This window comes from Mesocricetus auratus, unplaced genomic scaffold (assembly GCF_017639785.1).
Source record: "Mesocricetus auratus isolate SY011 unplaced genomic scaffold, BCM_Maur_2.0 Super-Scaffold_100021, whole genome shotgun sequence".
NCBI classification, from domain to species: domain Eukaryota; kingdom Metazoa; phylum Chordata; class Mammalia; order Rodentia; family Cricetidae; genus Mesocricetus; species Mesocricetus auratus.
In genome coordinates this window covers 36069637-36084811 of record NW_024429202.1, presented here as the reverse complement: position 1 = coordinate 36084811, position 15175 = coordinate 36069637, and the positions used below count along the sequence as shown (strand labels likewise).

Below are 15175 nucleotides of genomic sequence, written 5' to 3'. Positions count from 1 at the left end.
TGAACAACCACTGTTATTCTTACGTCTGGTCAGAGATTGCTGAGACCGTGAGCTGTCACCTCCATTGAGCTTGAACTGTTGGGTGGGACAGGTATACAGGTGTGCTGGGCACTCAGAGACCCTGCAAACAGAAAGACATTTTTGAGCTCAGAGTTTTTAAATGGGCACAGGCATTTCGAGAATCCAGAAGAGTACTATGAGAAGGAAACCCTGCCTGATATGAAGGATGCCATGTTGAGTGAAATTTCCAGGGAAAGACTGGGGCGGAGACTGAAGAGAAGCATGCGTCTGCTTTGAGTTATCGCGTAGTGAAGAGCGGGCTTTCAGAGCCTAGTCTCTTGGGACATTTAGAATTATATTGGCGAAAGCATCAGAGGGCTCACCGTGCAGTAGAACCTGCCGTCTTGATGACCGGCCTCTGTTTTCATGAACTTTATCATTCACACATTGAGTTCTGTTCAGTGCCGCTTCTAGTTCAAGCCCGAGAAGAAAACGCTTTATTAAATTTCAAACAATTGGTTTTGCCTGTTTGAATTATACAGATTTTTTTTCAAGTCAAGGTTCTTGCTGTGGTTTTGAAAAATGACTTGGCTTTAAATTAAACTCTGGAAAGGTGAGCCTCTTATGTAATCCGATTACCTTATAACTCAGGAATAAATCTGAAAGGCAGTTTCCTTGAAAGCATGGTAGTAATGATGATTTTTATGAATGATAGTATGTGGCTGTGGGTGAAAACTTAGTTAACATGGGATTTGTTCATGCTGGTTCACTCAAGTGTGAGATGAATCTATAGTGTATGATTAAATGAATGAGCTCACTTTTGCTGTTGAGGTGGGAGTTAACTATGTAAAGTATGTTTTAAATTTTCAAAAATAAATTCTATTAGCATCACCATGTGAAGCTGGGCATGGTGGTAAACACTTGAAATCTCAAACTAGTATGGGCTGCCTAACATCCTACTGGGGAGGGGGTGGAGAAGAAGAAAGAGAAAAGAAATTTTCATGTGAAAAAGTGGACTACCTTTAAACAGACATAAATTTTCACTCACTCAAACACACACACACACACACGCACACACGCACGCACGCACGCACGCCGATCATGTTCCTGATTCATTTTTTTAAAATCAGAAGTTAGGAATAAGAAGTGAAATAGGATATTTGGTCTGGGATTTACAATAGTTAAACAACTCATCAGGACTAGAGTTTGACCCTTCTTACTGAGAGAATACTCTTTTTCCTATATAAATTATCTCTGACAGAATTGCATGCTCCAAATTACATGTGGCTTATAGGAAGTTACCCAAATGGGTAGGGTTTAGAGAACCTTTGGTTTCTTATCAATAGGACCTATGTGGAAGCCTATGTGTTAATTTAAGTGTATGTATATTCGTGGAGCACATGTACGCGAGTGTTCTTAATAGCAGTCAGCATCTTCGAGGTGCCTTTGGTGGTTTGCAAACTGCTTTTAACAGAGGAATAGGACACTAATTCTGGAGAGGCCCTGGGCAAGGCACCCAGGGGAATGGCCTCAGACTGAAGACTGGACTACATGGAAGCTATTTCTCCAGGTGACAGATTGAGCCACTTAGTTCAGATCAACATGAAGTTGGTCAAACAATGTAGGTGACTCAGCCCCTCTCCCAGGGAACAAAATACTGTTTGAAGTTACCCAGAATCAGTGTCTTCCAGCTCACTGTAGGTGATAGCAGGTTAAAGAATCGAAAACAGTAAGCCCAAGACTTCTGTTTTTAAAAGACTACACTTCCTAATTCTCAAAGAAATTTTTTTGAGTACACCAGTTAATGAATAAGGGGAAAGTGGGTCAGTGTTAACATTTTTTAAAATCTCCATCTATCTGCAATATGTATGTGATTATGTGTAGGCATATAATTTACAATTTTCAAGGGGAGCCCCTCCCAACTTGACTCATAGTATAATTAGCAGCTATTCTGCTTTGTATTTAGAAAATTAGTAAAGAGGAGACTTGAACTCATTAAGTAATTTGCCCAGTTTAATAAGATTGGCCCTCTGCATCTGTGGATCCTACACAAACAATTTGACCAACTGCAATCTGTTTGGAAATAATTTCATAAATATTTTGGAGCATATATGGACTTCTTGGCATCATTCATAGAGGACTCAGTATAATGCATGCGTAATCTAGAGATGATTGATGTAAGTAAGAGGATGTGTGTAGTGTCTGTGCATGTGCTGTCTGTCGTTTGATACCAGGTGGTCTTAGGGCAGTGGTTCTCAACCTTCCTAATGCTGTGATCCTTTAATAAAGTTCATCACGTTGTGGTGACCCCACAACCATAACGTTATTCTCATTGCTGTTTCATAACTGTAATTTTGCTACTGTTATGAATAGTAATCATGCAAATATCTCTGTTTTCTGATGGTCTTAGGCGACCTCTGTGAAAGGGTTATTTGATCCCAAAAGGGTGAGGACACACATGCTGAGAACCACTGTCTTACAACAGCTCCCGCAGTTCATACATCATAATAACAGTCTGGATGTCATTAAAGAAAGCTATTTTATTAATCATTTGAGGTGAGAGATTTTCAAAAACTGACTTAATCATGTACATAACAAATACCTATGTGGTACCCTTTAAATAATGTGACCTATTTGCTTCATTCTACTCTTTGTACTACGGAGTTAAAACATATCACACTTTATTGTAATTTTACCCTAGCAATACATCTTTTGATAAAAGAGAAGCTTTAGCACACATTACATAACATTGCTCTTATGGAGCAGTTAAAATTATTCTGCATCAAGTTAAGTGTGTTGTTTCTGGATGGTGTGCTTAACCCTGTTATCTTGCGGAACTGAATGCGCTTGATCAGGTGTGTTCTGTGCCCGTTGCATTGTCAAGACTAACTTACCCCCAAATTCCATGTATTAACTCAGTCCAGATGACTGAATCTACTTGGTACTTAGCAGGATAGATGCTGAATATGGCAGGTGAGTGTACGATGTTGAAGATCATAGAAGTAATCCTGGGAGTCACCCTGTGAGTGATTGGTACAATGTCCTGGGAAATAGCGTGTGGTCCCTGAAAAGAAGTCTTTAGGTACTGGCTCTGTGATGCTACAATGGACAGCCAGGTCCTGTACTGAGTGCCAGGTTTCTGCTTCATCTAGACAGCAAGCTCTCCTTCAGAAGCCATTGGAAGGATTCTTCTTTACCAGGTTAGATGGCATACCTACAAAGATTAATTTGCTTCTTAGAATTCACATTTCCTGTGAACCTAGATTATCTTCTCTCCCAAATAACAATTCAAGTTGTTCTAGGGTGAGAAGTGAGTGTGCATCAATACATAGACAAATTCACACACACTTTGGTTGTTTGATTTTTTTTGTATTGCGAGTACACAAGGATTGTGAGTTTCAGTAAGACATTTAAACACACCTCTTGTTGTAGTCTCTAAAACCTTGGTAGGTGTGTAGTACTCACATCTTGTCTATAACATAGCATAATATTTGCAAAAATCTACATACATTACCCAGGTGTCCTATAAATCATCTCTAGATGGCATGTACTTAATAAAGTTAGTTATAATGCACATATTAAGGAAAGCAACAAGAAAACGATGTATCTGTGTTCAATATATGTGACTTGGGCGAGAAGATAATCTAGCTTCATAGGAAATGTGAATTCTAAGAAGCAAATGAATCTTTGTAGGTATGCCATCTAACCTGGTAAAGAAGAATCCTACCAATGGCTTCTGAAGGAGAGCTTGCTGTCTAGATGAAGCAGAATATGAGGAAATATTAAATATTTTGCCATTTACACCTGTGCTGGAATTATAAATACACCATTTGTTGACTGTTCATGAATGGAATATGTTTGTCGAAAACGTGGAGAAACGGATATTACCACTTCATCAAGCCTTCTTTTTCTCCCTTTTTGTCCCTGTCCCCACAGTCCCTGTTTGGTTTCTAACAGGCTGGATGCATGTTCTCTTCCTGATTACACTAGATTTAATCAAAATGACCAATAATTTATCATATTGTAGAGTTAAGGTAAAGTTAAGTAGGAATGGAAGTATTGATTGTACATTAAAGTTGATCGTTTCTGTAGTTGTTCATCATGGATACTTTTGTAGCGACAGTTAACAACTCTAGAATTGCTTTTATTACAAAAACTCAGTTTTGTCATTGGTCGAACACCCTAGGCTTTTTCTTTCTGCTGACTGCAGACATGGCTCAGAAGTAAAATTTAAAGAATCCTCAAAGCTACCATGTTGTGTCTCAAATCATGAAGACAAAGTGCAAAGTAAAAACATAATCAGTGAAGTTTGTATTTCCAACTGAATTTATCTTGTGAAGACAAAGTACAAAGAAAAAACACAATCAGTGAAGTTTGTATTTCCAACTGAATTTATCTTGTGTGAATTGTGAACCCGGGGTTCACAATTTAATTTTGGCAAAGGGGTATTCATACATAGATAGCTATAGGAGCAGTTTTGCATAACTCAGTTTTTTAAGGAAATGTGGTAGAGAAAGTAGTGCAGCATGGAGGAATCAAGTGGGACTGATTCTTTGGCACTTTTATCTTAAAGAGGCTTGTCTGTTTTTGGTGGGGGAGTTTCCAGACAAGGTTTCTTTGTGTAACAGCACTGGCTGTCCTGGAACTCACTCTGTAGACCACGGTGGCCTCAAACTCACAGAGATCCACCTGCCTCTGCCTCCCTAGTGCTGGGATTAAAGGCATGCACTACCTTTTACAATGTTGAAATAAGTGGAGGTTCTGCAAACCTAGTCCAGACTGCTCCATGACAGTAGCTTCCTGGAGTGTGAGGAGCAACTCCGAGAGGCTTTTCTACTTTACTGAAAGTCAAAGTGAAAAGGTAGAAAGCTGTCTGAACATTTAGTGGAGAGGAACAAAAGGAACGTGGGGTAAGGAGCACTTGCTGCTTTTGCAGAGGACCTGAATTTGGTTACTTGCACCAACACTGTAAAGCTCCCAAACCCCTGTAACTCGAGCCCCAGAGGATCCCATCTACTCCTCTGGCCTCTTCAGGCATTTGCACACGTTGTGTGCATGTAAACACTCAGGCACACACACATGCACACACACACACATGCACACACACACGCATGCACATAAAATGTGAGAAAACAGAAAGGAAATGTGATTTAGGTAGTAAGGATAACAGGCAGATTGTTTAATAAAGGTTAGCTGTACTCAGATTATGTTGTATGAATTTGCCATTCCCCTAAAGCCAATGCTGGCTTGCATCCTAAGGCAGTCGCAGGTGCTCTGTATGGAGGCAGAAAAGCCTACAAGCAGGGAGGTTCTGTGACCACCTCCTGAGGAGGAAGCTGTTGTCTGTTCCCTGTTCCCAGCAACTTTAGCTTCTCCACAGGATGCCCTGGGGCAAGAGCTATTTAAGGGTCTGGAAATATGTGATTTTACCCCCTGTGCTTGTCAAGTCCCTTTCCTATTCTGGACAATTACATTTATGGTTTCTGGAGAGTAACTTTTTCTTTGGCTTCAGTTTCAGGGTCTTATATTCTTGAAGGGAAATACCAAGTAGAAATGGCTTCTTATTTATACAGGGTGAGTGTACTTTGCCCCTCTCTCTCCAGTCTTTTAAGAACATTTGTCCATTTTATTTTTGCATGCTTATGGGGTGCAGTGGGATAGCCTGATACATGTATATATTTAAGCATTTGTCTATTTTGTTTGCTTTGTATTTTCCCCTCCCATTTACATCTGTCTATATTCTGTTGAGGCAGAGTCACCTTATCATGTGGCTTTCCATACGGCTTAGATATCCTAGCCATTCTCCATGGCATGCAGAGCCAGGCCTCTGATCCATCAATAGCATCAGTGTGAAGTGTGTCAGGATAGAGTCAGTTCATGGTCTCCACATTTTATGGTCTCTACAGTTCATGGTCTCCACACTTCATGGTCTCCACACTTCATGGTCTCTACAGTTCATGGTCTCTACAGTTCATGGTCTCTACAGTTCATGGTCTCTATAGTTCATGGTCTCTACAGTTCATGGTCTCTACAGTTCATGGTCTCCACACTTCATGGTCTCTACAGTTCATGGTCTCTACAGTTCATGGTCTCTACAGTTCATGGTCTCTACAGTTCATGGTCTCCACACTTCATGGTCTCTACAGTTCATGGTCTCTACTATTCTACTCTCCTTCTAGCCCATGCTGCTTTCAGGCTATTTTCTTTCTTTTTTAACTCCAAATTACCCTGGTCACACTTCCTCTCCCTAATCTCAACTTTCACCATTTTATGTTAATTTTTCCAAGACACACAAAACACAAGCACACATGCGTGCATACACACACACACACACACACACACACAGAAAGAGAGAGAGAGAAAGGAAGAGAGAGAGAGAGAGAAATATGTATAAATGGCTTTTCTATTGATACATTTACTACTATCTTCCAAATGCCTTTTCTCCTCTCTCCCTTTCTTGGTTGTAAGTAAGAATTTGTGTTCCAGCTACGTGGTTGCTCAGCTCAGTAGGTGCTTCATGAATGTTTGCTGAATGAATAGCTCTAAAAATCCTAGTAGTCTAAAATGAAGGCTGCCCACTCCTAAAATAGGAGCTCTAAAAATGGAGGGGAGTGGACAAGGTATAGTGCTCTTCCTATTTCAAGTCAAAACCCCATGGAGATTGCTCCCCTCTTAGAACAGAGTAAAAACGATGTGCCCAAGGCCAGGCGGTCCTTCTGAATATAGGTTATCTAGTGCTTGAGAGTTTCTGTTAATCACTTTGGAGAGACATGTTCATTAGTAGTGTTGTGAAATCAGCATTAAACCATTCAACCTTAAATTTTTTGTCACAATTGTGAACCTCAAAGAGACACCTGAAATGCACATTTATTCCTGTAATTATTACAAATAAGGTTGAATGGCTTTGTTTCTTTCTTCAGCAACCCATTCAGAACTGAAGGACATGAGAAACCGGCAAATAATTAGAACATAAATTGGTTAGGATCTGTCTGTGGAGGATTTATGAAGGCACATCGTCTAGGATTCATAAATGCTGTATTAAATCCTAACAATTAGGATGGCACACAGTACCAACACCTGGCAAAGATAATAAGGCTGCATTAGTGCAAATGGGCTCAGCAGTGTTTTGTTATTAGACTGCGCGTTTAATTTTTCCTGCCCAAGTATCATCCACGAACAGCTATTAGAATATGGGAAAATTACTTTCAAGTCCCTGAAGAATTATATATATGCAGGGCCTTGACCCTGAGTTCAGTCCAAGCCCAACTACAGGTCAGGAATCTGACACACCTTTAGCCTACAGCCTGAGGATGTGCTGTGATGTGCCATCACACGCGCACACACACACACACACACACACACACACACACACACACACACACACACACACACACACGGGCACCACCATGGCCTGTCAGAGTCTGTCCGGAACTCTCTGTGTGTCTCCAGAGTATCTTCCTGGATTCCCACATCTCTGAGTCCTAAGCCTTCTGGATTCCCCTCCCCAGTATCCGTGTAGTTTTATTTTGGCTTTTGAGATGTTACTGCCTCCCAAAAGGTCAAGTTGAAACTGGGAGCTTGCCTGAGACATGTGACTTAATTAAAAGGGTTATGTCGGTCACTCTCAATCTATAGCAGATGTTACCAGTGCTGGAAGTTGGAGACACTGAATGACCAGGAGTGGAAAATGAATGCATTTACTAAATGGCACAGGTGGAACCCGAAACAAAGAAAAGTGCTTAGAGCATTTTTATATATAAACTGTTTCACTGTCCATTTGTGATGGACTAGATGCTAGGACTGGCGAGGAGTGAAGAGGAGAACCGAAGTGGACTCATCACACCGTGGAAATCACTTTACTGGCATTCATAATCACTTTAAGTGAGTGTTAGTGGCTTTGTGTGGGCTAGCTATTAACTGTTATCCTGCAGATTGTCGCAGTCCAGCAGGCTGCTGTCTGATGGCCCCATTAGCACCCTGAGCTGTGCCCTGACTTCACAGCACAGACTTGAATTCACACACCAAGAAAACGATGCTTTCAAGTTATGAAAGACATTTCTACTATGAGGAACCTGGGTGGGTCTCAGAGCATCTGTATGCTGCTCTTGTTCACAGTGATATGCAAAATGTGAAGCTCTGGAAAAATTATTTTGTGTTTCGTAGCAATCTTAGATGTCTGCACACCCCATGCCCCTTTCCTTTTCCTTCTGAGTCATGCTATGCCAGCTCACTAGGTCTACATCGCCAGCTGGTTTCTGTGTACTTTTAATTATGTTGTTGTCCTTAGCGAGGATTTGATAATAGGATGTGGTTATAAAAGTCTTCTGCTTTTCTTCGGGAATACTGGTGCCAGCCAAGAAAGCTTCATCCTGCACTAAGGCCAGCCCCTCAGCCAGAGAAAGTTGCGGGAAACCCATGAGCATGGACACTGACAGTGCCTTAAAAGGATGCCAGGCATGGGGGAAAGAGAATGCTGGCCTTGACATCTGTCTACCGATAGGCCGATGGACACTGTGCCTGTCTATTTGCTGGACTTTCTTTTTGTGTTTTTCAACTGCCTTATAATCCCTGGGCAGTGAAAATGAATATCACGCGGGGGTTTTCTAGAAAATCGGCCAAATAGGTTGATTAGCAAGATCTGCCATTGTTTGTGCTTGTGATCATCTGTGGTAATTGGAAAATTCAGTATTTTGGGTTCTGTTAATAAACTTACCATTAACCATTAATTTCACAAACCACAAATAGTGGCCTTTGTTTGATGGAAGACGGGGAATATAAAAGCCTTTTCTTTGGAAGCTTAGGGTGAGCTTAGGGTGATGGGTATTGTGGGAGTCAGTCTCACTGCCTGCCTGCCTGCCTGCCTGCCTGCCTGTCTGTCTGTCTGTCTGTCTGTCTGTCTCTCTCTCTCTGTGTGTGTGTGTGTGTTCTTCCCACCATCTCCTCACACTTCTACCCAGAGGAAAGTCTACATTGAAGAGTCCTGGGCAAAGAGCAGCTACCCCCCAGGTGACAGCTGTGTAGAGCTGGCCTGCTACCTCTTGTCACTGTTCTGGGGAGGGGCTTCCAGCAGCCACAGCAGTTAGTGGTGTCCTTCAGCCGGCCTTGCTACATTTGTCACGAATAACTTGCCAACTTGCCTGTCCCAGCTCTGAGTTGAGTTGAGGAACATCTGGGGCAGGGTAGTCCTGTTCCATGTCCTTCCAGCCCTGGAAGAGGCTCTTACCTGAGCAGGTGTGATGGATTTCATCAGAAGCCCTCTGGCTGCTGAATAAGATTAAACCTCAGTTGAGTCCCTGCTGGGTCAAGTATGGGGCTTAGCTATCTGTGAAGTTAATGAGAAGAGCTTAAAAGCAAGCTGAAGCTCTATCCTCCCCAGGCTCTTTCATGTTCTGGGAAGACCTAGCTGGTAGCTTTGAAGATCACCCCACCTCCTGCCCAGAGGCCAGATAGGGGAAGGGACTTGTGCACCTTTTAAAACTTAACTGGGTCTTCCCCTTGATGACAGAAAAATGAACAGGAAATCGGGGCACTCCCTCTTCCCCCACCTCAGTCTGGAAGCTTCCTAGGGCAGGAAGCTTAGGCACCATCTAAGGCATTGAGAGGGTAGTAGTTTGAGAGCTCCTGGGAGGAAATGGTGGGACAAGATGTGGTTTCTGCCTACACTGGAAAATTAGCATGCTGGCATCAAGCTGGTTTTCTCAGAGTATCTCAAGAGCCAGCTCTGTACACAGAAGCTGCTGAGGGTCAGCTTCCACCCTTCCTGGTGGGGCCTTTCCCTTCCAGATGGGGAATTCCTGTGCATCTTCAGCTCCTTCCTGCCCCCTTAGCCTTGCTCACGTCTTCTGGATGTTACCACCTCCTCATTCCCTTAAAGCCTGGGAATTTGTCTAACCTACCTTGTTACCAGTACCTATCCAGTGCGCCTCACAGATAGAAAGGGTGTGCTGATTGGAGGATTTTTGTGTGTTTGGTTTATGTTCTTGTTTCAACTAGACCCAAGCTGAGGTCATCTGAGTAGTGAGAACTCCATTTGAAGCTATCATTCCATCAGATTTGTTCTACAGGCAAGTCTGGGGGAATTTTCTTGATTAATGATTAATATTGGAAATCCCAGCCTAGTATGAGAGATGCCCAGGGCAGGTGATCCTGGGCTGTGTGAGAAAGCAAATTGAACAATCCAGAAGGAACAAGCCAGTAAGCAGTACTCCTTCATGGCTTCTGCTTTGGGTCTTGCCTCTAGGTTTCTGCTTTGAGTTCTTGCCCTGACTTCCCTTCATGATGGTCTATAAACTGTAAGACGAAATCAACCCTTTCCTCTCCAATTTGCTGGAAATTTTCTTCCTAAGAACAAAGATAAGCTGGCTGTTCAGTCAACTCTCTGTGGATGGGTGGGTGGTGTTTCCTTCTACTGGGTTTCCCCAGAAGAAGTCTGCAGTCACTCTTCTCCCTCGCCTGCAATTTCTGGCTGGTCTACTGTCTTCCTCCAGTCCGCCACAGCAGTACTTCGGTGATGGTGGCATGCTCCAGGAAGCATGGCCAGCAGGGTTATTGTTGCTTTGGGACCTGCATATAGATATTTAGTTTATTATGGCCAGTTCTAAAAATTTATGACCTATGAAAAGTTTGTTTTTCAGTGTAGTGAAGGTCAGAGTGAGACTTTTCATCGGAACCCTGTGTCACTGAGTTCTGCCACCTGTGAAAGCGCTTTGCAAGCTGTGGAGGGCAGCTGTGGAAGAGAGCCCGGCTCCACTCAGCAAGTTCAGGTCAAATCCTAGGGCACTGCCTTGAGGGAATTTGAGACTCCCGCTCTGCTCTTCTTCCACCTCCATTTTGCTGCTGCTGCTGCTGCTCCTCCTCCTCCTCCTCCACCTTTAAAAGAATGACAACAAAACAACAAATGCAAAAAAGAAGTAAGCACATTCTAAGCTTAGGGTTCTTCCTGTGTAACTTAAGGCTCTCTTGTGACGAGCAGTATCGTGAGGAGCTAGCCGGAATATATGCACAGGGCTCGGGGTCAGTATCCTTGCTCCCATTCCGAACACAGCAAGCTAGTCAAAGGAGATTGAGTTGACTGCTATCCGACCTGCATAGCCTGGGTTAAGCCACATGGCATTTTCGTTCCACATTAGCTTTGTGGATAATGCCTTGTTCTGCGAAGAGACTTGCGGTTGATGTCACTTAAAAGCCAGATGGGGGTTTTGAGGGAGATGGAGCAGTAAAGATTTGTGGTGGAAATCCTCTACTTTGCTTCGTTTTGGGAACTCCAGTGCATAGTTCTAATCCCTTACCCCCAGTGCACATCTGGTCCTCACTGGAAACAGCCCTTTGAAACCCAATGCCTCTTAGCAGCCAAGGGCACTTTCCTGGCCCCTCTTTCCTGTTTGTACAGTGCTCTAAAAGATCAGACCTGCCAGGAGCTACAGCCTCTTGTCAGAGTGGTCATTAAATAGGAGATGAGCCAGAGAGAGGCTTGGAGGCTATGTGAAACTTGTTGTACTCCTTTCTGAAGTTGCAGGTTGGGCTGATGTGTCCTGCATTGCGGTTAGGTGTGTTTAGCATGCAGAGAGCGGATGGCAGAAGCTCGGCTGAAAGAAGCACCGAGAAGCAGGGTAGGTGAAGGGGATGAGTCATCAGCCTCCAAGTGTCTGTCTCCAGAATCACTGCCGACCTTGGAACAGTGGTCAAAGTCCTGGACACTAAGGAGTCTTTTACTGGAAGCTGGGTAGATGCGTGCCACTGCCGAGTAACTTAGAGTCAGCCTGCTCGGGACACCATGCTGCCATTTATAATGCTGGCTGTGGGATGCCAATGAAAAGTAACATGAAGTTTTTGTGTTGTTGTTTAAAACCGGAAATAAGTGCCCTGAAAGGAAGGTAGGACTCCATGTTTATACTGTATTCTTTAGTACAAGTGGTTGGCTGAGAAAAAAGAAACCAGAAAGGACAGGAGGGGCCACAGGCATTTGGATTTCTTGGAGTGCAGCTGCTTCCTTTTGCTTTGGAAGCAGCGCATGGTTCCAGCAGATAGCATGACCTCTTTGGCAGTTGAGTCCCCTCTTGCCATAAGGCAGCCTGTTTACCTCATGTTCTTGTTCTCACTTGTTGAACTGCGTGCATTTGTGACTGGCCAAATCCTGTGCACGAGGGACATCAAGGATGTTGATGAGTGAATGGGGGCAATGCATGGTGGGTACACAGTTCACACGTCACTAGGGTCACTAGGGTCTGCTCTGCCCGTGTGCTTTGTTCCTCTCTCCCAATTCACAGCTTTTCAGAAAGGCCTTAGCTGTGTGAGCCTTCCAAGCCTGCATACCAGCCCTAATGGCATCCCATGTAGGTGATGACTTATTCCCTTCACCTACTCTGCTTCTTAGACAATGTTATTTCTTCTTACCATATCTGATATGTGCTGCCTACCGTGATGGACTTTCATAGATCCCTTCTCTTTTCTGCTCAGTTACACCACATTGCTAGGTTAAAATTATCTGCGGAGGAATAAATAACCATGAACAGAGGCTAATAGCCAGGCGTCTTTTCCCCCTCCGTTTTTCGGAGAGTCAACCGTACAACATCAGCAAGCCAGAATCACAGATTCCTTTTGGAAGAGATATTCCATGTTGTGGCTACTGTGGCCGTTCCAGAAGCCACGAGAGAATGTGAAAAGGAGCAAGAGAATGGGATGGTCATTCCTTGAGCAAAAGTACCTGGTGAGACATTAATTGCCGTTTAACTGATGTCTGATTAAAATCCTCTTCTAGGTGAGCTACACTGCATGAGACTATCCTAGTCTTGCAGCTGGAGACGCTGCTCTGTGACTTCATAATCTTCCCAAGTTGATAAACTTAACAAGCGAAAAATACAAAACAAAACCCAGGTTAGAAATGTATCTGAATAAGCTATTTGACACTCAAATGCTCATTGTCTTTGCCTTGACCAATGGGAACAAAAATGTATTTGGTTCCGTTGATGTAGTATGGTACTGGAGATGGAACCCAGGGTCATACATGTACCAGGGAAGGCTTTCTTCCTAATCTGTAGCCTCACCACTGGGGAGGAGTTGCTTATGAGGTATTGTGAGTGGAGGAAGGGATCCTGAGAAGGTCTTAGGAAAACAGAACTTGCAAAAAAGCCGGGACCTATGTGCCTGGCGTCCTGTGTGGTCTCTAGGGTTGAAGAGAGAGACTGGTTTTGGTAGAGGTGCTGGTGGGTAGAGTTTGCAGATTGTGGTCAGACAGACATCTGTGCATAGTTTGCTAATTCCAATCAGTATGCTGAACATTGTCTATGTGGGAAACCTCCCAGAGTGCCAGACCACCGGAGGGCACCTGGAATGCAGCTTCTGGATTTGTCTCAGACATGTGCTCCAGTGTGATGATTTCTTAAGATGCCTCTGGGCCATGAGCTGTAGTCCAGTGAGTCTTGCTTGGGTAGAACCCGGGATGGTGCATTTTGAACACACCTTCTTCAAGATTTCAAGGCAGCAGCAGTTACCCAACGATAGGAACTGTGGTCTTACAGCTTCTTGGGTATCCACAAGAAAAGAAAGGACATGTCCTCGATAGGAATGATCTTCCTAGCTCCTCTTCACTTGACACCCAGCCTGCGTGGATCTCCACAGTTGCCGCTAGAGGTTACAGGCAATCAGTTATTTTATAGTTTACAGTTGAGAGAACTCATCTTCAGACAGCACAGGTTAATTAAGCAGTGCCAGGTCTCCCCATTAGCAATCACCAGACCCAGAATTCTGGGTATTTTGCCAATGTGCTTTCTTGGGTGCACACAGCCTCACAGTAGCTACTGCCAACATGTTGTGAGGATGTCACCACATGATGGCCTGCTTCAGCAGCAGTCTCGGAAACATTGTGATTTCAGCTATGGGGAGAACTCCCTGTGCTTGCCAAATAACTATGAGTTCCTTTGGAATAATCCCTCAGCATTCGTAGTGAGTAATCTAATTTTTGAGATTCCTTGGTCTCGATTCATACAGCCACAGATCCTAAGCCGCAGTCACACATTTTGTAACATTTCCACCCACATGGAACTACACTACATGGGAGTGAACCCTTTGAAGTTAGAATGCCGAGGGATGTTCATGGCCATTTTAGTTTGTATGAGTACATACTCAGGTTTTTGTACAGTCCTGAGCATAACTGGTGATACATCCTTAAAGCACATCGTTATCATGAAGTGACATATGACTGTGCCCTGGAACAGATCCACGATCCCATTCAATCAATATCACTGGATGATGGGCTCATTCACACAGATTAGAGCTCTAGAAGCTTTAAGTACTTCTCTCTATTTTCATTGCTTGGTGCCAGAATAAAACTGAGAACAAGACAATGAGCATGATGCCGGATACTGTGCTTTCATCTCCCCTGCATCCAGCTAGCTGGGTGACCCTGTGTAACTTGGTCCATCTCTCTATTTCTATTTCTTTGAGGATGTTGGAGTTTTGTAAGGTCTGCTACAAAGAATGTGTAACCCCACTGATAGCATGTTCTTTGGTCTAGGACAGAATATTTGCATGTAAAGTCAGAGACTCAAGGTTCTGCCCTTGTAGTCATTTATTTGGGCACAATAGCCACACATTTTGCCTGTCAAATTCTTTAGATGTAAATAGCTCAGCTATTTGGTTGGCCCAGTATTTGGTCACATTGCTTGTTTGCATGGCCGTCTGTGTCTGGGGATGATTGCTCCACACCTGGCTTCAGATTTGTTCCTAGGTTAGAAAGCAGCTTCCATTCATCTTATTGTGCTTCCCTATGAATTCTGCTTAGATCTGATACTTCGTCTTCTTGAAAAACTGGGACCAAAAATTTCTTTCTGACAAGACAGCCAACCAAGCTGGCAGCATACAATGTGCTGTAAACCTGCAGGAGCCATACCTGACTTCATTTTAACATTACATTCTGAAAGAACCAGAACATTTTGGGGGGTGTATTTTTGCCCTTTGGAAGGAAAGCAATAACCTTGCATTGTTCAGAAAGGAACTGTAGACACACATTTTTATCCAACTCATCTGACATCTTAAGTGAAATATTACTGATGAGTTCGGTGTTTTTTTTTTGATAGACATCACAAACATTTTCTTTTTTCAAAAAGCAATCTAGGAAGTGTGTATTTTAGTGTAGTTAAAACTGCGTTAAGTTGGTGTAAAATAGATGCCGTGAACA

The 15175-nt window shown here is 43.3% G+C and overlaps 1 protein-coding gene and 1 long non-coding RNA gene across 2 annotated transcripts in view; one reads left to right on the top strand and one right to left on the bottom strand.

Moving 5' to 3' along the window:
* St6gal2 (ST6 beta-galactoside alpha-2,6-sialyltransferase 2) overlaps nt 1–15175 on the top strand; it is a 65992-nt gene that overhangs the window by 4156 nt on the left and 46661 nt on the right.
* LOC121133286 overlaps nt 1–15175 on the bottom strand; it is a 32210-nt gene that overhangs the window by 992 nt on the left and 16043 nt on the right. Inside the window, exon 2 of the long non-coding RNA XR_005870106.1 lies at nt 24–121. This is a non-coding gene — a long non-coding RNA (uncharacterized LOC121133286). The remainder of the gene's footprint in view (nt 1–23; nt 122–15175) is intronic.